Consider the following 6,526-nt stretch of genomic DNA (forward strand, 5'->3'; position numbering starts at 1 on the left):
GTTGCTAAATTGTAATAGTTTGCTTAATTTGATTTTATGTGACAAAACAAGCCATCATTGTGTAGAGAATCATTGTACCATCTATACCGCGGTGAAATATATTTTCCTAATTCGAATCCCCGAGCTGACAAGGTGAAAAATCTGTTGATCTGCCCTTGAGGAAAGCACTTAATCCTAAATGCTCCAGGATGGCTGATCCCAGGCCGTGAACCCACTCAGGGAGATTTGGATATGCAAAAAAACGTTTAAAAATTATGTCACGTCTCACACTCGTACAGGTTACCTGCTTGTAAATGCGGTGAAGCAGGACCAATATAAGCACTACCCTATTTGACCATTGAGATCACAAGAGGCTTTTTTTGAAACTTTTACGGCGTTCATCCCTGTATAGACAAGTATCGGGTGACTTCCACAGACTAGATTGGTTCCCAATAGAGACAAAGAGGAACAGCATGAGAACAAGAGAGAACAAAGAAAATCTGTGTTTTTCTGAATGTTGCGCAGCACTGACTGATGAGTAAACAGCGACTAGGGAATTTGCACAGTGCAGGGGGACTTGAACATCCACCTCCATGGGTATCCATGGGTATTGCCTGTTTTGTTCCCACCAGCCACTGCATCAATTTGTTATCAGCGGTGGAGGATGGGTTGCACATTAAAGTTTCAGATAGACTTAATCAGTAAGGTGAGGTATGACCTTTTTGGTGACAATGAAGCGAAGGCATAAATTATTGAACCATTGCCTGTGAGGCAAGCAAGGACTGTGTAGGTTGTGTCAGAGTCAGACCAAGTCTCTTCAGACCTACGTCCAGGCCTAATGCATTGTGTCAAGTCCAGGGCTTGTGTGTGCTCGGTAGACCAACTTATCCCATCTCGTAAATGTATTTTGGTCAACATTAGCCTACACTTACAAGCATCATTGGAGAAGCCAGTCAAATCTCCCTGAAGGGCAGGCTTGAGATTCAACGTACTAACCCTAGACAAGGAATCAGGCACATGAATCGTAGGGGTCAGGACAGATAAAATGCTGTTTGGTTGTGTTGAGTTTTCAGATTCAGAACTTTCAGGTAGAAATTATATAATTTGATATTGTGCCTCATAACCCTACAATAATATAGATTGCGTCACAATATGGGGTGGCAGGTAGCCTAGTGGTTAGAGCGTTGGCCTTGTAACCGAAAGGTTGCTAGATCGAATCCCCGGGCTGACGAGGTAAAAATCTGTTGTTCTGCCCCTGAACAAGGCCGTTAAACTACTGTTCCTAGGCCATCATTCTAAATAAGAATTTGTTCTTAACTGACTTGCCTAGTTAACTAAATGATCAATTTTTGTTAAAGTTCCCCTTTAACTTGAAGCACATAGAAAACTTCAAATCAACTTTTCAGCTGCAAAAGATGCATGTGCAGCAGACACAATTCAAACTTGGCTGTTTTCAAAAGTTTCAGTCTCTGTTTTTATGGGGGAATTGACAGCATCTTTCAGCCTATAAATACACATACAACTCAAGACTTCATTCCGCTTTATAAACCATATTTCTTGGATCTTCACAGAAATTCCCTCAGTGCTGCTATGTGATCCAAGGGCCTTCAGAAGCGGGGCTGCCACCAGTTGCCCATCCCTGGCTTAGTTTTAGCCAAAATAACCTTATCTAAGAAACCAATTATAATCTAGTTGCTGTTTTAATACTGTACAACTGAACACATGTAGGATATATGTAGATGACCCTTTCCTTTCATTTGTCTCCGCAAAATATTGTAGGAAAAGCCCAGTGTAAACTGAATACACCGAAGTCCAAATAACATTTCATGTCGTGCTTTTGAATCTAAAGTCAAACAAACATCGTTCAGTGAGCCACATCCATCCACCTTTGTATCAGCAAAGGATTGTGTTTGCTGACTGACATTTTGTCCACATTTGCACTGTCTGTGTCTACTGGGCATTATCTCACCATCACAGTTGCCTCTCTCTCTCTCCCGCTGCCCTTGAGCCATGATAATCGGCAGAGGAGAGGATGGGGTGCACATTAAAGTTTCAGACAGACTTAATCAGTAAGGTGAGCCTGACACTCTTTTCTTGGTATGAAATTTTGGTGACAATGAAGCGAAGGCATCAATTATTGAACTGTTGCCTGTGAGGCAAGCAAGGACTGTATAGGCTGAGTCAGAGACGGACCAGGCCTCTTCATGGTGTCGAGTCCCCGGGACTATATGTGCCCTCCCAGTAGACCCACTTATCTCATATCCTAAATGTCTTTTGGTCAACAACGTTAGCCAACATTTCCCAGCATCATTGGAGGAGACAGTCACATCTCCCTGGAGGGCAGACTTTGAGTTTCAACCTACTAACCCTTGACAGGGGGCTTGTTCAACATTGTGCAGGTGACTGCCGACTGACTGATCTACAAATCCCCCATTGCATCATAAATAACTAGTCATTATTATTTGTAGATCAATCAGTTACCATTTACCCACAATGCATTATGGATTTGATGCTCTCGAACATGGCCACTGTCTTTTGGTCAACATTAACCTACATTTCACAGCATCATTGAAGAAGCCAGTCAAATCTCCCTGCAGGGCAGGTTCTAGTTTCAATCTACTAACCCTAGACAGGGAATCAGTCACATAGATCATAGGGGTCAGGACAGATAAAATGTGGTTTGGTTGTGTTGGGTTTTCAGATTCAGAACTTTCAGGTAGAAATTACATAATTTGATATTGTGCCTCTCTAACCCTACAATAATATAGATCGCATCACAATATCAAATGATACATTTTCATTAAAGTTCCCCTTTAACTTGAAGCACATAGAAATCTGTAACTTCAAATCTGTAACTTCAAATCTGTAACTTCAAATCTGTAACTTCAACAAATTAAACTTTTCAGCTGTAAAAGCTGCATGTGCAGCAGACACAATTCAAATTTGGCCTTTTTCAAGCGATTAAGTTTGTCTGTGCTTTAATGCAGGAATTGATAGCATCTTTCACAGCCTATAAAGATGAATAAAACTCAAGGGTTCATACCCTTTTGTTAACCATATTGCTTGGATCTTCACAGAAATCCCCTCAGTGATGCTATAAGTGGCTTTAACCTATTGGCCTTTTGGTGCGTTGTATTGAATACTTAAAGGGATACTTCAGGATTTTGGCAATGAGGCCCTTTGTCTACTTCCACAGAGTCAGATACCATGCCAAAATCCAGAAGTATCCCTTTAAATCTGTCCTTACAGTGTGTGCACACATACAGACACAAAACCCCCTCTTTAGCCTGTCATAATCACAGGCTACTGACCAAAATGTGTACCTGGAACAAAAACATGAATGAATCCTAGCTCAGTGTTTAACATAGAGTAACAACAACATTGTTGGCCTCGGCCAGTGAGAGAGTCTACAGTCTCCTATAATGTAGGACAGAGGGCTATACTTTTATTGAAGATATTTAAGAATGATTAGCCTAGATTTAGCCACAATTACATTATCTGAGAACAAACAATAATCTAATTGCTGTGTTAATACAACTAAAGGTGTGTAGGACATGCTCCAACTACATGTGTGGATTAGCCTTTTTTGTCATTTGTCTCCGCAATATATTGTAGAAGATATATTGTCATGCTTTTGAATCTAAAGTCAAACAAACATCGTTCTGTGAGCCACATCCATCCACCTTTGTATCAGCAAAGGATCTTGTTTGCTGACTGACATTTCCACCACATTTGCACTGTCTGTGTCTACTGGGCATTATCTCACCATCACAGTTGCCTCTCTCTCTCTCCCGCTGCCCTTGAGCCATAATAATCTGCCTGTCACATGATCTTGTTCCCCTGTCCCCATGCAGCAGGCAGAGCGGTTCTAGGTCCTGTTCATTGGGGCATGCAAAGGAAAACATTTTTGCAACGGAAAAGGGAACTAAGCATTTACCATTGGACAGGTTCAGTCTGTTTTCTTCTGTTTGGTGATTAATGACCATGACCCTGTTGTGTTCTATTTCCTTTCTGTTTATCAGTCATGGCTTCTGACCCAACAGGGGTCACCGCTCGGTTCCATTGTGTTCCCCACCCGGCAGCTTGTGTTACCCACTGGCTTCCCCAACCTTGTCCCCCTCCCCCCGACCTGCACTTCCCCGAGCACTTACAGTATAGGGTCGCAGATTGAAAGGCAAGTCACAGAAGATGACTCTAATGCTGTCTCTCTTTCTTTCTTTCACACTGCACGCATGTATGCACACGCACACACACACACCATTCTTTTCTTCTCTGTGTGTGTCTCCTGTGGTCGTGGAGAGCAGATTCTGATCCAATCAAATCAAATCAAATTAAATGTATTTATATAGCCCTTCGTACATCAGCTGATATCTCAAAGTGCTGTACAGAAACCCAGCCTAAAACCCCAAACAGCAAGCAATGCAGGTGTAGAAGCACGTGGTGCTTCAGGTGGTGTGATCCTTTGAACTAAAGAGTACAGCTCACTGTCCTACTGTAAGTGATGTACTGTATGTCATAGACTGTTCTCTCTGTTACCGCATGGCAAGCAGTACCGGAGAGCGCCAAGTCTAGGACCAAAAGGCTTCTTAACAGCTTCTATCCCCAAGCCATAAGACTCATGGACAGCTAATCAAAGGCCCCCCCCCTCTCTTTTATGCTGCTGCTACTCTCTGTTTATTATCTATGCATAGTCACTTAACTCTACCTACATGTACATATTACCTCAATGACCTCCACTAACCGGTGCCCTCGCACCTTAACTCTGTACCCCTGTATAAAGCCTCATTATTGTTGTTTTACTGCTGCCGTTTAATCATTTGTTACTTTTTTCTATTTTTCTTCAAACTTCTTAAAGCGTTGTTGGTTAAGGGCTTGTCAGTAAGCCTTTCACTGTAAGGTCTACACCTGTTGTATTCAGCCTTTCACTGTAAGGTCTACACCTGTTGTATTCAGCATTTCACTGTAAGGTCTACACCTGTTGTATTCAGCCTTTCACTGTAAGGTCTACACCTGTTGTATTCAGCCTTTCACTGTAAGGTCTATACCTGTTGTATTCAGCCTTTCACTGTAAGGTCTACACCTGTTGTATTCAGCCTTTCACTGTAAGGTCTATACCTGTTGTATTCAGCCTTTCACTGTAAGGTCTACACCTGTTGTATTCAGCCTTTCACTGTAAGGTCTATACCTGTTGTATTCGCCGCATGTGACAAATGAAATGTTATTTGATTCAATTTTTTATTTGATTTTATGTTTGGACTGATTGACATGTATCACGCTTATATACTGTAGTTATAGTAGTAACTTCCTGGTCAAAACTAGCCTACAACTAGAAACATCTGGCTTGATCCCATTGCTCCACTCTAATTACAGTACAGTGTAGTGGCATGCCCATAATTTCATTAGAGATTAAATACAGTTTGAGAGGGCAGCAGCTGGCGAATGAGTAGCCAGGTGTGGGTTTGTAGGGCTTGGTGTTATGGTGCTCCCGTGTCCTTAGAAGCCAATCTAAACAGACTGCTGGGAACAGATCAGGAATGGGAGGGGCAGAGAACACAGAGACAGACTGTTGGGAACAGGTCAGGAATGGGATTGGTAGAGAACACAGAGACAGACTGTTGGGAACAGGTCAGGAATGGGATGGGTAGAGAACACAGAGACAGACTGTTGGGAACCGGTCAGGAATGGGATGGGTAGAGAACACATAGACAGATTGTTGGGAACCGGTCAGGAATGGGATTGGTAGAGAACACAGAGACAGACTGTTGGGAACAGGTCAGGAATGGGATTGGTAGAGAACACAGAGACAGACTGTTGGGAACAGGTCAGGAATGGGATTGGTAGAGAACACGTGTGTTATAACATAATGTGGGAGTACTCTCTTTTCCTGATGGTGCTTTATTATTTTACTGTACAAGTTATTGTTATTATATTTTATGCCATTCTACAGTCTACCAGAACATGATCAGTTATTTAATATTACTGTATTTGAGATAAGAACCAGAAATGATCCATTATTACCAAATACTGTACTTTTGTATATATCAGGCAAATTACAGGACTGAAAAGCATTAACCGTGTTTCTTGACATCTTGTCTGCGAATTAGTTATATGTACAGTCACAGGATCTAACAGATACTCCCCGTTTAAAACAGGTCCCCAGCAGGTAATGGGAGCATGGTTGAAATGCCACGGCAAATTGCCAGCAGGAATGAAGTCTGATGAAGCATGGTGCCCAAGCCAGTGTCTATTGTAGCCCACATGCAGAATACCACGGTGTGTCTGGCACTGGGTCTCCAGTGGTCTGGTACTCTAGTTGTCTCAATACAAGGGTGTGAACTCTGTTCTGTCAATGGCTGCTCTCTATAATGGCTAGGTTCTCTCCTCAATGTTTAGGTTATGAGCAAAAACGTGTCATTTAATGGCGAGGCTCTAGTATTTGGGTGTCTGCTTTACTGTAATACAGGGTGTTGTTTCTTTGTGGTTACTAGTTCTAATCCAATGTGCCTCTTAAATGTGGAGATTAAGTTAAATGCATGCAGGTGCACAG

This window comes from Oncorhynchus kisutch, unplaced genomic scaffold, assembly GCF_002021735.2.
Source record: "Oncorhynchus kisutch isolate 150728-3 unplaced genomic scaffold, Okis_V2 scaffold2841, whole genome shotgun sequence".
Taxonomy (NCBI): Eukaryota; Metazoa; Chordata; class Actinopteri; order Salmoniformes; family Salmonidae; genus Oncorhynchus; species Oncorhynchus kisutch.